The sequence below is a fragment of the Lithobates pipiens genome, unplaced genomic scaffold (assembly GCF_037356315.1).
Source record: "Lithobates pipiens isolate NorthernLeopardFrog02 unplaced genomic scaffold, aLitPip1_a1.2 Scaffold_28, whole genome shotgun sequence".
NCBI classification, from domain to species: Eukaryota; Metazoa; Chordata; class Amphibia; order Anura; family Ranidae; genus Lithobates; species Lithobates pipiens.
Window position 1 is genome coordinate 35,971,660 of NW_027507789.1, and position 15,430 is coordinate 35,987,089.

At 42.8% G+C, this 15,430-nt stretch overlaps 1 protein-coding gene across 2 annotated transcripts in view; it reads right to left on the minus strand.

Annotated features, from left to right (window-relative positions):
• DLGAP4 (DLG associated protein 4) overlaps nucleotides 1–15,430 on the minus strand; it is a 342,220-nt gene that overhangs the window by 326,401 nt on the left and 389 nt on the right. The window lies entirely within an intron of this gene.

Below are 15,430 nucleotides of genomic sequence, written 5' to 3' on the forward strand. Positions count from 1 at the left end.
CTGCAATGTCGAAGGAAAAGGGGGCAGGGCTGAGTCCTGGGGGCAGGGCTGAGTCCTGCTGTCTGTGTCAATGGACGCAATTGCGAGGCTTGGAAGTGAGCATGTGCGCTTCCCATGGCGGAAATGGACAGAGAGGAGGAGCCAGGAGCGCCAGCGAGGGAACCGAGAAGGGAAGGTCAGAGTAGGTAAGTATAGAGATGTTTGTTATTTAAAAAAAAAAATCCTTTACAATCGCTTTAAATGTCAGAAGGAGAGATCAGACAAGATTCACATCAGGTGCTTTGGACTGAGACAAGTACACATTATTGGAGGGATATGCTTTGCTCATTTTTCATTTTATGGGTTTACAACTGCTTTGAGTTGGTTGCTTGAGGGAAGGTGGGCTTTGCTTTGGGAAGGGAGTTTTGCATGGTGGGGTTTTTTTTTCCTTTGGAGGGGTAGCTTAAGTGAAGGGGGGTACATTTGGCAGGGACTTTTTCTTGGTTTGGAGGATTTTTAATTGCAGAGGTTTTTGAAGAGGTTTTTGCATAGGGGTGGGGGGCGGGGGGGATATTTGCTGATATTTTGGTGGTACATTTTTACTAGGGAAGATTTAGTGTGCGGTATTTTTGTCAGGGCATGCCACAGCAACACAATCACCTTGCGCTTGCATCGGGACTGTGCGGGGCAAGGCTACCCAATTCAACCCAAAACAAATGGTGTGAACAGTCCCTAAATGTGAATCTGTTTCTTTTTTTGTTAAAGATTGCAAAGAGATTTATTTGCTTCTGTAAAAAGAAAATGCTTTCCCCTATCCAATAGCAAGTTTTCAATCAGAGTACAATCAGAGTACACTGCCTGTGGTACATGTGCTGCCTAATAGCCAAGGAAAAGCGACATAGAAAAGGGGACGGAAAAGATGGAGGCACTGGAGGATGAAGCGACAAGGCATAGCTCAGGCCAGTCATTACTGGAGGAAGGTAAACAGCAGGCTTAGCGTACAGTACTTACACATTATAACAAACGCCATGCAATCGCAGTTCCACTTTAAGTAATCCTGACCTCTGTGCTCTGTATGTTCCACAATACGTAGCATACGCCTGACCATTGCACTTTTTATATTGGGTTGTACAGTACTTTAAAGTAAAATTCCACATTATGCAAAAATGTAATAAATGCACCCAAATTAATAAAGAAAAGTGCATTTAAGAATTTTTTAATTGGGCTCTGCAGATCATTGCTCATTGTTTGTTACATACACCTGACCCCTGTACTCTGTACATTACATACTTCAAACCCCTTCTCTTCACTTTCACTTCACTGATGATGGATGGATGAATGGATAGTATGTAGGTAGGTAAGAAAGATGATAGATAGATAGATAGATAGATAGATAGATAGATAGATAGATAGATAGATAGATAGATAGATAGATACTAGATGGATGGATAATAGATACAAAAAAACAGATATAGGATGAATGGAGGGATAGCGAGATAGACCGATAATGGATGGATGAATAGATAATTAGTAGGCAGTTAAGATAGATGATAGACAGACAGATAGATATAGGATGGATAAATAGATAGATAGATAGATACTGGATGGATGGATAATAGATATCGAATAAATAAATGGATAATAGATACTGGATGGATGGATATATAGACTGATAATGGATGGATGGATGGATGGATATATAGACTGATAATGGATGGATGGATGGATGGATATATAGACTGATAATGGATGGATGAATGGATTGTAGGTAGCTAAGATAGATGATAGGCAGATAGATTTAGGATGGATAGATAGATAGACAATATGTGAAATGACGGATTACAGGTAGCAGTCAGATTGTATCACACACAGACATTCACATTAACATACATAAAGCCTTCCTTGCACACACATGACACATGTCATATCTCAGAGCAGTATACAGAGGGCAGTATACGGAGGGCAGTATACAGAGAGCAGTATAGGGAGCCTCCAGTGATGAGGCTGAGGAGGACGAGGCCAGGATTTTATACCAGAGAGATGGAGATGTCAGGAGTGAAAGGTTGTGATTGAAAAAAGCAAAGCAAGACAGATGCAGGGGGCTTGTGGATGTGAGGGGGGGAGGCAGCAGATGATAGTGAGCGGGATTAACCTGAGGGAGCACAGCACAGATTACACAGGGGAGCAGCCAGAACATTGGAGGAGGAGGATGACAGAGGGGGAGGGGGACACAAACTGCTGACCTGGGGGGGGGGGTGGGGGGGTGACAGGGTGTTACACTGAGGAGTGAAAGTTGTGAGACACAGGGGAGGAATGTGACAAGGAATATACTGTAAAGATAACATGATGTGTGTAACACGCTACATGTGGGTAGAACTGTGAAGAAAACAACTCCTGCAATGATTCAGGAAAGCACTGCTAAAATCAGTAGCGATGTACAAAGTGAGGGTACCCAGACCAACCAATCAGTGCTCATCTTCTGAGTCCATTAGCACATATGCACTTTAGGCATGCTTTACTGCACACAAAGCAGCTTTATACTATTGTTAAGATACGACTTCCACCAATGTGCCTTTTGTAATCTTTTAAAAATGTTTGCTTGTGGCAATGTCTATTGCCTGTTCACAATCCTCCCCAGAATGTAAAGAGAGCTGTGCATGCTCAGCTTTATTTACATTTCCGGCACAGTGCCAATATGCCGGGATGAATGACTCCTGAGCAACGTCATCAGGAAACCGGTCCATCAAGACGGCCAAAGACCAGCATCTGGAAGAAGCTGGAGAGATGATGCCGGCAAGGAACTTTGTGGGTGTCAGATTTTTAGAGCTTAGGCGAGTATTTTTTGCTTTTAGTTCCGCTTAAAGCCCATTTAAAGTTACATGTCAATCTAGGGCTGGCCATACACGTTAAAGTGTTACTAAACCCAGGACCCTGCATGCATGCTATCTGGTCTCTCATAGTACATAGGACACAGAAATAAAATTATTTTAGTAAATATAAAGTGCTAAATACCCTTTTTCATCAGCAGTATATAACAGTCTTGTGACTTCTATCAGTGTCTGGTTACAGCTTGTAGGAGGAGTTTTCATTCTCCTCTGACTGTCCTTTAAGGCTGCAGGACCCCTGACCGTCTGTCTGGACAGTGCTGATTGGCCCTGTGCTGATCACATGCACCCTCCCAAGGGGAAAAAAAAAACTCTAGCAATACACACCAAACTGAGCATGTGCAGAGTGCTTGCAAAGGCCCTGTACATCAGGAGATGGATTGGGGACAGTGGGAAAAGGGGAGGATCAGAAGACAGCATCAAACAGCCTTTTTACACAATGCAGATAATTAACCCCTTAGGTTCCACAGTGAGTATAACAAGCATGCTTCACTGCATATACAGACTAATTTTTATGTTGTGGGTTTAGTAACACTTTAAGATTTTGCTCATTCGTCCCCATAGGCTGAAAGAGAGAAATTAAGAGAATCCCCCAAGCTAAGTTTCCACCAAGGATCACATATGCATGCAGTTCTGCAGGTACCCGCTCCCACTTCCGGTCCAGTTCGCTATGGCAAGTTTTGCCGGAAGTTTCCCCCCCCCCCCCCTGCAGCCGGCCCATTCACAAAGCGCAGCATAATTCATGCATGCACAATAGGAAACTGTCTGTGAAGCCACAAGGCTTCACTGCCGGTTTCCCTTACCCAAGATGGCAGCGCCAGCACCCAAGAGCCGATTTAAGAATCGGCTGGGGTGAGGACACCGCCGGATACCTGGACAGGTAAGTGTCCTAATAGTAAAAGTCTACAGTATTTGCAGCTGCTGACTTAGAATTTTTTGGCTGAGGGGGCCAGAACTCCTCTTTAACCCATTCCATACTGGGGACTTTCACCCCCTTCCCCCCAAGCCATTTTTCAGCTTTCAGCACTGTCACATTTGAAATGACAGTTACGCGGATACTGCAAATATCCAAATGCTTTTTCTTCACACAAACAGAGCTTTCTTTTGGTGGTATTTAATCACTGCTGGGTTTTTTATTTGAAAAAAAAAAGTTTTCTTAGTTCTGTCAGTAAATTTTGTAAATAAGTAATTTTTCTCCTTCACTGATGTGCGCTGATGGGCATTGATAGGCTGCACTAATGGGCACTGATGAGGTGACATTTATGGGCACTTATGAGGCGGCGCTTATGGACACTGTTTAGGTGGCACTGATGGGCACAGATATGCAGCACTGATGAGCACTGACGGGTGACCCTGGTGGACACAGAGGTGGCAATGATGGGCAGTGATAGGCGGCACTGGTGGGCAATGATAGGGGGCACAGATAGGTGGCACTGATGGGCATGGATAGGCAGCATTGATTGGCACAGATAGGAGGCACTGATGAGCATTGATGGGCAGCACTGATTACCTGTGCTTACCTGTACGAGGAGACGCCGCTGATTGGCTCTCCTCACCACACTGTCAGTGTGAGGCGATGAGACCCATTTACCGGTACTTCCACATTTACCTGTGATCGGAGTCCTGCCATGTCTTAGGAACACAGCATGGCCGTATTCGCCATGCTGCTCCCCCACGGGCGCACAGGAGCCGCTGTTCTGGGGCGACGTCATATGACGTCCACCCAGAACGAGAGCCACAAAGCTAAAGTTAGAAGCTGATTGACTACTATGCATAGCTTCACCAGATTTTGGTACTCTCCAGTTTTAGTAAATTAACCCCAAAGTATACTAATTTTGTATGTATTTTTGTTTATGTATTATGGTGGGGAGAAACAAACAATATAAATATTTTTTTTCCTTTTCAGATAAATATGAAATAATTCATTTGAATATTTGTTTTCTTATATCCAACCAGTAGGTGGAGCTTTAGTCTCCTGAATACATCTTTCCATGTTTTCCTTGTCTGCTTTACTGAAAAAAAGCCTATTGCTTACAGAGCTCAGTAGCTCAAACTGAAATTGACACAAAGTGAAAGCATTATGGTGACTCCTCCCCCTTCCTGCCTGCCAGTACTAAGGGCTCCAGTCCCAGGTTTCAATCAGACAGAAACAATCTGAAAATAAACAGCCTGTGCTGTGTTGTCTCTTTATACATTTCAGAATGTTTATTTGTTAAAAAAAATAATGTTTATACAAAGTACATAAGCAGTTATAGAAGAAAAGAAAAGTTTTAGCCCCCATTCACAATATATCGCCTGACGTTGGTGTCATGCATATGTGATTTTTTTGTGTGTCATGCTTAATGCATAGGACAGCACATTTATTTCAATAATCTGCCATTACGTGCAAAAAATACAACATAGAAACCCATGCACCTTTTTGAGCTTCTATCGTTTTTTAACCACAGGTTTTGCTGTGTTTTTCACAAACAAGAATGCACATCTTGCTTTACATGATTGGGGTTGCCATTAACAATAAAAGGCACTGAAAGCTAGACATATTTTTGGGCATCTAATGAACAAGCACTAAATTATGGGATTTTGTGCACATTCAGGGGCTACCATAGTGCCAATGCAGCCTTAAAATCACCTGTCCAGGATTTCACAAAATCCCCACTTGGCTGCAAAAAAAACAGGTACAGTGGTACCTTGGATTACGAGCATATTTAGTTCCAGAAGAATGCTTGTAATCCAAAGCACTCGTATATCAAAGCGAGTTTCCCCATAGAAGTCAATGGAAACTCAGATAATTCGTTCCACAGTGACTTCCATTGTATGCAGTACTGCATGTGGCCAGAGATTGGGGGGCACCGGAGACACTAGGAAACCGCTCGGAGCTGCTCTGATGCACTCAGAAACATTCGGGGAGGCTCGGAAACACTCAAGAATGCAGTGTTTCCAGGTAGCTCCGAGTGCATCTAAACGGCTCCAATTGTCACCAGCGCCCCCGCACCTCTGGCCAAATGCGGTACCGCAGACCGCAGATCCTCGAATCCTGCTCATTTTGCGAGACAACGCTTGCAAACCGAGTCAGGATTTAAGAAAAAGAATAGCTCTTATTGCGAAATGCTCGTTAACCATGTTACTCGCAATCCGAGATATTAGTGTATTCAAGAAGCTGTTGAATGCCGCCCGTGTAAATAAGACCTGGCAAGTTGAAAATATATTAAAAAAAAAAAAGAGAGACTAAAGGCACTAAGCAAGCCTGGTCAATCTGCTTCTTTTTACTAGTGGGAGGCCATGCATACCTTATGTCCAGGAGAGAATCTGTTAATGGGGCCCCCTAGGGGTAGTGCTGGATAAAGCTCACACCTTGCCTTGTGGCCCTTAGCTGCTTCCTGCTGCTATTTGCTATATGCCACAGCACACATATGCAGATTGCAGCTTCAAGCTTTTTTATTAACATAGTGTACATATAAACAAAAATGGCTGGAGCAGAGAAAGGACAGGACTTATTGACACTGGCAGAGGCTTAACTAAGGATAATTCCATGTGTTGACACAGGCAGTACTTCATGTAGACTGGTACCTGATGTGGGACTGCTGTAATTCTCAGACTTTCCTAAAAGCCTGAGTCAACATGTCATGCTGGAACTTATAGCTTCCCAAACTACTATGAGCAGGTTGGCCTTGCTACAGTAAAGGTACCAAGATCTGTTGTAGGCATTGAAGCTCTACATCAGAAAGGAAAAGTTCTACATCAATGTACGGTCTTGTATAGTCTTTTAAATGTTTGATATATGGGGGACGTGGCTGGCTCTCGGTGGAAAAAGATGTTCGATATCAAGGATCACTATCCACCACCATTAAAGTGGTTGTAAACCCTCCCCCACAACTTTGTCCCATGTAAATCAGCATAAAAAACTCTAATGAACACTGCTTGTAGACATCTCCTTACTCGCTTAGTATTGTTGTAATCCTTTTTGTTCTTTAGAATGAAGTCACTGAGCATGCCCAGATCTCCCCTGATTTACGGCACACTCTCTATGTCTTATCTATCTGTTATCAGGACTTCCTACAGCACACAACACTGAACTCCCAGGAGACTTCAGACTCATTCAGAGCTTCCTCCTACACACCATGTGACCATGTGACATGGCATACAATGTAAACCTGGCCATTACTGCAGTCTTATCAGCTGAAGCTGATAAGACTGGCAAAGGGAAACATTAGACATCGGCACAAGTAAATACTATGAAATAAACAAGTAAGCTATGAACAGGGAAGCAGGGTTGCCATAGAAACAGTGGATTGAGAAGGAGGCTTGGTTAACAGTACAGGAAGTGCTCAATGTAAGGGCGGAAATACACTCCACTGTGGACTCAGAAAACAATACTTAAGATGGCGCTGCCTAACCCCTGGAAACAAGTTTTTTAAAGTTTCTTTAAACAGTAAGTAATATGCGATTTGGGCTGGATTACAGTGGCTATAGTCTGATAATTACTTATTATAATGGACTAAATGAAAAGAAGCATCAGAGTGGGAGAGTTTACTTCCTCTTTAAGGGGAACAAGAAAAACTTCCAGGTGACTCCTGTCTTTGGTGGACCTCTGTCCCAGCAGTTACAATTCGTTTTTCAGTCTTTGCAGTAGATCTCACTTCCCACTGGAGCCACAACTTTTTGAGTGCAGTGTCACCTGACCCACCATCATTATGGGACTCACCTACACATAATGGGGCACTCCTGTACAGCATTCCACCTACTCCAACTCTCTCATCTCAGGTCACCACTCTTCCAACCCCCGACATGGATGAAGATAATTCTGAACTACGAGCTTATATCTGCTCTCTACCCACAAGGTCAGACCTGGAGCAGTAAATGGAGGCGGAACAGATGACAATTCCTAAGAGTGAAGTAGCCCACATAAGCAGAAGAGTAAAGGAACTAAAAAAATCTAAACGAGATATACTAGACAAACTGGAAATTCAACATCAAGTTGTTAATGACCAAAATATTCAGCTTCAAGACCGGATATATCAACTTGATGACGGGTTGAGTAGAAAAGAACTCATTCCAAAATAAGTTAAAATAACCCTAAATGCACACACTATTTAATTTACATTGTCTCTTCTATGCATGTATGTGGATGGCACTGTAATAATTTTAATTAAAAAAAACATCCAATTACCTGTTTCCTAACTGATATACAGCTGTGACATGACCCAGCTCTTTCCCAGCCTGTCTGCAGGGAAGCATAAGCAACAGGAGTCTTTAGTCCTCTACTGCTGGTCACATGTTAAAAAAAAACAGCTTTTGGAATGCAGAGTAAAAATAAATAATTACTATCAATAAACTGTTTTAAATTGTCATACAAATATATATTTGTAATGAGATCTTTATTATTTTTTGGCAATAAAATGGTGTGGGTGGATTTCTGCCAGTCACAGGCTGCGTCACGCCCCCTCCAGCCTGTGTCTTAGATTTAGAGGGAGGTGAAGCCTCCATTAATCTACATGTAATAACCCATCTCCATTGTGTTTAGCTGATCAGCGGGCATGGAGGAAGAGGAGGAGGGAGGGAGTGGGCTGTCATTACTACTGTGTCTTTGCTCATTTGTGCGACTCTATAGTCACAATGGCTACTCAGATGCTATAGGGAGAAAATGCTCAGGGTAGAAAATACACTGCAAACTGAGCATGTGCAGAGTTGCCACCACAGCTGAAAAATCCCTAGCTGAATTGGGGACATAAACAGAAGGTAGAGATAGGAAGAGGCAGGATTAACCAGTTTTTTTTTGCAGAATACAGAAAATGTCACAGTGACTGAGTGAGTATGAACAGCATGTAATACAGCATTTATTAATAGTTTTTTATGATGCGGGTTTAGTGACACTTTAAAGAAACATATCAAGGAGATCAGTTTGGAGAAAAAATCGAATCAACGCGTTTCAATATTTTAAAAGCTTTGTTTCTGTATATAATTTGAAAAAAAAGTTTGTACATGGCACAGCCATATTGGTTCTGCTTTCCACTCAGCAGTGCTCCATAAAGGTTTTGCTTTATTGCTACTTCTTACAATACAAGTTGATGAGTCCGCTGACTCATTGCAATAATGCACTCCCTGTATGGCTGATATTGTAAAAGCTGTTAAGAGAGAAAGAGTGATTATATTAAGCCACTGAGTGTTCCCTCTAGTGGCTAAACTAGAAATCTCAAAATTTAGGGCAAACTTGTAAACAAATGAAAGTCATGTAAAAAATGTATTTACTGTTACCACTGAAAACATTATGCTATACTTTCCCTTTAGGCCACATTCAAACTTGTGAATGACCCCAACCAGTGGCAGCTGGCACTCAATTTTTTTTGGGGGGGGGTGGCAAACCTGGCACGATAGATTGCTCACCCATCAACCGCCAGGCCGTCTGCCAACCCCGCTGTTACCCCATCGCAGGTTGTGGCTTTGGTGACTTCCCCCCTGCATCTCCTTCCAAGTCCCGGCGGTCACTTCTCTACCTGCTTCCTGATTGGCTGGGAGGAGAAGCAGAAAGACATTAGCGAATATTCGCTCACTAATGTGGCAAATGTGTGCACTTGGGGCGCAGTGCGTTGCGCCCCGAGCCCACCCTTTTTGAATCCAATTAGAGCCTCTGTATCTAATCATGTGTTTCTCAAAAAAAAAAAAAACATATTGAAATCTATGCGTCCGGTGCTCTGCATAGAGATTAGGGGCCAGGAGCATGGATTAGGGGGACAGTGCCCCTGCACCACCCTTATGAGCGGCCGCCACTGGGCCCAACACCAATTACATAAGAGAACCCCAGTGGGGGTTCCTGATGTTTAGCTGTAGGGGAGTCCCATTGGAAGCAATGTCTGGACTGTCTGAGTCCAGAACTGATCACTAGCTAATCAATGCATTAACGATTACATGTGATTGGCTGCAATCAGCTGCTTTCAATAGGGCTGCCTCCTGCAGCCAATCGCTGGGAAACCCCTGCAGGGGTTCACGCATGTAATCAGTGTTGGGCCCATTCTCAGGTGTGAATACAGCCTTAAGGTCAAATTAAAGGTATTTTTTTATTTTTTAAAACTAACAAACATGTTATACTCCTGCTCTGTGCAGTAGTTTTGCACAGAGCAGCCCGGATCTTCCTCTTCCCGGACCCTGGCGGTGCTCCTAGTTCTTCCTCTTCTCCAAGTGACCCCAGAGCAAGCTGCTTACTATGGGGGCACTCTTACATGTTCACTTCCGAGCCCCATTCTGTTTGTCCATAAGACACCCAGAATGGAACTCGGCCTCCGCTCCCTCTCTGTCCTCACTGGCTGTGAACTGTGATTACCAATCAGTTGGCAGAGGCCCGGGGGGAGCAGCCGCTCATGCTCATTACTGGATCGCGATCAAGCTTGGGTAAGTATTGGGGGGGGGGGGCTGTGGGAGGAGCTTCACACTGAATGCATGAAAGTCAAAAAAACTAAAGCTTTTAGAACCACTTTAAACATACACAGATCAATGAATTTGAGTGTTACCTGTAACAACCAATCAAGTTCTTCCTTTTTATTTCAGGCTTATTCCCATAACAATGTGCAGCAGATCATATGAACCAATCATAATGCCTATTGCACTGTTATAGTGATTAAACTAAAATGTTGCACTTTCCATATCCTATTTGTCCCTTGTGCTACTTATTCTATAATTATTTTATGTAGGTGACCAAGGGTGTGGGAAACAAAAAAGAATAGTAAAGCATATGTAAATTCAAGAACAAACATTTTATATATTGATATAGATGTGTTGGCCACATTCGTTTTCTTTGTTCAGGCTATTTTCTATATAATGATCCTGCCAGTAACGCACTTTAAGGTTGATAAAACTGCAGAATGTAAAATCTGGTGCAGCTCTGCATGGAAACCAATCGGCCTCCAGGTTTTTTTGTCAAAACTTAAATTGTTACTAAACTCACAACAGTAAAATCAATCTTTATATGCTGTAAAGCATGTTTGTTATACTCACTGAAGGGACGGCACAGTGGTGTAGTGGGTAGCACTCTCACCTAGCTTCGGAAGCCCCTGTAGATGTCCAATAGGGACGAAACGTGTCGGGCAAGGCTCATCGCTCTCCACATTGCTTTTATTAATACGTGATCACTTTTTTACCATTTTTATTTCTGTCAGTTTCAATAAACCAGCTGTTTTTGACCTGCACCATTGGAGCATTCCCTCTCTTTTTTCCCCTACATTATGGCTGGATGAGAGTTAGTGTTATCATTGGCCAAGCAGCTCTCTCATGTTCGTTGGATACTGTGGAGATCTTCCCAGCTGATTAGAGACGCCATTTGAGATCTGGGGTCCTCATCTCCATTCGGGAGATCTATCTATCCGGATATCCATGCCTGTTTGATTAGGTGTCGTTGACATCTGGATCCACCTATTCCGGTAAGAGTGCACAATCTCTTTTCACTTTAAGGATTCACCAGTTTTGGATTTATTTCCTATCGGGAGATCATCACTTCACTGTTGGACTTCCACACATTCAAAAAAATGGTTCGGTCCTACATACATATTTATTGCACTTATTTGGACTTTAATATTTTGTATTTAAATATTGTATGCACTAATACTTTTTAGGTATTTTGACTGCACTATTTGTTTTAGTGCTACATTTTTTCACAGTCTTGGACTTCGGACTGAAGCCCCTGGTCTTTTTGCCACCCAGAAATGCCCCTGTTTTACACTCTCCAGTTTTTAGTAAAACAATCCCTTTCTGTCCTTTCTGTGCAGTATTTAGGTCAGCACTGTCACCCTAGGACAGGACTACAGAATGCTCCCGCCTCTCCTCTTTTCCATAACATAAGAGGGAGGTGTACTGTAGTGAAAACTGAAGAGAATACACCCCAGGCAGCTATCACCTTACAAGAATATTAGAAAGATCAACAGGTATTTCTTGCACTTATCAAATAAAAATTTTTTTTTAAATTCATAGCTCATACCGCTTCATCAATTCGGTGATGTCAATCACTGTAAATAAACGATATAACAGCAACTGCTTTCAGAGTTCTAGCAGAGGTCAGGATAGCAGTAGAAGATGGCTCGATTAGAGTAAGCTTAGAGAGATGAACAACTAACATGAGGAAACATTAAAGGGAACGGACTGGAGTCACATAAATAGCAAAGAGAAAACAGAGTGGTGAGTCAATAACAGGAATAGACGGGAATACATATTAGTTATGGGAAACAAACACTTCAAGGGATTAGGCAGAAAGCCATGGAAGACAAGGAGATAGGTAGATGAGCACTGCTAGGGGAACAGAAAAAAAAAAAGATCAGACAGCGCAAAGGAAAACCAGAGGAGACAACTACGTAGCATATTTTTCATACTTTAACATAATTTCTAGGGACATTGTTGATGTAACAGTGTATGTATAATAGCTACTATTAATCCTGGTTTAGAAAAGAATGAAACTCTACAGTCCTTTCACAATGTATTTCATAAACTGAATTATAACATATGGCGGACTGCTTTTTAAAGAAAAACTATGGTCTCTGAAAAAGCAAAACTGGGTTTAAAAATCAGGAGCCGCTGATATCATTAAATATAAAACAAGTATTACATTTACCTAAATTTTTTGCTAAGATCTACGGCATGGGTTGAATTTCGAAAGAATTTTCTTTCGAAAATCCTATCTAAGAATTTTCGTTCGTATTTCGCACCATTAGTGGGCTGCAGCAACAGCCGATTTTCGTGCGGCCATCGAATTTGAGTAATCGGACATGTTGGAAATTTTGTGAAAAATGAACAATTTTCTAATCAAGGATGGGAGAATCGTGCAAGAAACGTTAATCGAAAAAAGAAATGCGCATGTGCAAGAAAAGAAAATTCCCGGAAAGAAAAGAAGATTCCCAGCCATGAAAATTATTTTCTGTAACAACATGAGGTGAAATTGAAGGCTTGGTTGATCAAATTTCGAAATCAATGGTGGGATCATCGATCCGCACACATTTTCTGATTTTCAAAGGAAAATTCTTTCAAAATTCAACCATGTATGGCCAGCCTTAAATGAAACCCAGCATCTCCACTATGAAAAACGTTGCGTTTACTTTTGCATTCTGGGCTTAAATCTGTAATTTTGAGAAGAGTAGAAAGATGTAGATCTTAAAGCAAACCTGTGGCCAGACTATGGATATTCAAGCATTAACTTTTTCTCAGCAAACATTAAAGAAGCATTAAAACAAGCCCCCATCGACCTATGTAGCTGCAGGTATTGTGGAGCAATTCATCCTCAATGTTTCTTGCTGCAAATCAGCTGTTCCTGTTTCTCAATGTTTTACCCCAAATAAATTTTCAGGTCTCGGAGAATCCCTGTTAAAGTAAAATCATCAGGGGTCTGTGTGAAGAATGCCCCTTACATTGGTGGTCACTTGGAAGAATGCTCTCTTTACAATGGTGGTCAGAATGCCACCCTTACAGACAGCTGTTGTGAATCCGGCGTTGAATCCAGAACCATGTAGGCAGGTCAATCAGCTACAGTTTAATGAAGCCCTAGCAACCTCTGGAGATAAACGATCAATCAGCCACAGCTCAATGAAACCCAAGCAACCTCAGAAGGAACCCTGATTGAGAATGGCTGCTTTGGAGATTAAAAGGCTGTTGAATCACTGCTGGGAGGCAGGGGGGGCATGGTGAACAAAGCTGTTGAGAGAATGACTTGAAGGACTTCAGGACATCTGCTTTAAAGTTGTTTTAAAAGCTGAAGATTTGAAGATTGAAGATAATGCATGAAGGTAAAAAACCTTCAGGGTGCAGCTCCTCCCGCAGCCCCCCCCCCCTCAATACTTACCTGAGCCCTAAATGATGTGCATGAGAGCTGAGGCTCTCCCGGGTCTCTCTCTCCTGATTGACTGAGACACAACAGTGGGAGCCATTGTTCATCAATCACAGCCTGTAAGGAGCGAGTGCCCCCAGAGCAAGCAGCTTGCTCTAGGGGGAGCTCTGCAAAGGGGAGTGGTCATAAGCGCCAGCGGAGGATCAAGGCTGCTCTGTCGAAAACCACTGCACAGAGCAGGTAAGTATGATGTGTTTATTTTTTTAAAGAAGGAAAAAAAACAAGCCTTTAGAACCACTTTAAATATTTAGGAAGTATTTTCTCCACAGTGCCTGCAGCTACAGAGGTCAGTGAGGACTTGCTTTAAAACACGTTTAATGCCTAATCCTATATGACAGCAACATATATGTAGCGGCAAAGCGGGTGCGCCTTAACGCCCAGCCTCTGCATAAATGCATCATTTTTGGGGCGCGCTTCACCAGCACCTCCAGCTGACAGCTCAAAGTGAACTACCGACAATTGGTAAGACTGGCTCCCAATGGTGTTGGCACTGTGCCGCATGATTGGGAGCCCTTCCTACTGGCCTCAGCTATCATGGCCCAATTAAGGGGCCAGCTATGAGTCAAAAATATATAAATAATGCCCATAGCCTGGCCAACAGGTTCACTTTACATCTTCAAATTCTTGCACAAGTGCCTAACTTCAAGAGGCACCAGGAACATCATCAAGAAAGAGATCAGTGCTCAAAATCCGAGAAGATTTTCTAAGGATAACTCTTCAAATCCTGGAAACAAGGAACATTTGGCAACTATGTCGGTGTGAGAAAGGTTATAAAAAAAGTTAGAAGAGAAGGAAGCGATGCACTGGAATGCACAGAGAGGACTCCACAGTGCTGAAGATGCACCGAGTACATGGAGCGAAGATGTGCTGCAACAGCCCAAAAATTAACCCCTGCTAAACGCACCCACAGGCAGCGGGGAAAGCACTAGCTGGAAAGACATCTGCACCTTAAAACAAGCACAAAGGCTATGAATCAGACATTATTTCTGCATGGAGGCTGAATTAAATCTTCCGATGTACTATATTGTGACATCTCTCTGCCAAGGGGTGTGGTTAGGCTCGATGATGTCAAGATGTAGGAAAAGCATGCCTGGGATCAGCCGTGACATCACAGGATGTGACAAACAGAGGTAAATAAATACAATGAGCTGATCAGGATACATTTGTTGAGAAGGATAAAAATGATATTTACCAACAGCTGACCAGGTAGGCTGACCACACAGGCCCAGATCTTTGAAGGCATCGTTTTTATATAGGGAGTTTGGGAGGGAGGGGGGGGGGTCGGGGGGGCACATATTCCTGTCTGCTTGCCGGGGCAGATTTTGGGATGCAAATGATTGAAGTACCATAATGAATAAGAAAACCAATTACAGCGCATGAGGAATGGACCCATGGGACAAGTGCTGGAATAGCATAACTGACAATCACAAAACCTACCTTGCACAAAACAGCTATTTATCTGTTGGCCAAAGGGCTACTCATGAGACCCCCCCCCCCCAACTGGCCAATAAACAGGTAACTACTGCAAAAAAAGACGCTGCGATTTAAGGAATTACCTGGGCTACAGTCAAAGATGATCCTAGTAGGGCCATCGCTCTGGTAGCTTAAAGGTTAACACTGCCCTCCACCCTATGGGATCCTCAACACCCCTTCTGTTGTCACTATGGCCAGCAAATCTGCTGCATTCTTTGCCAATAACAAGACCCAATGT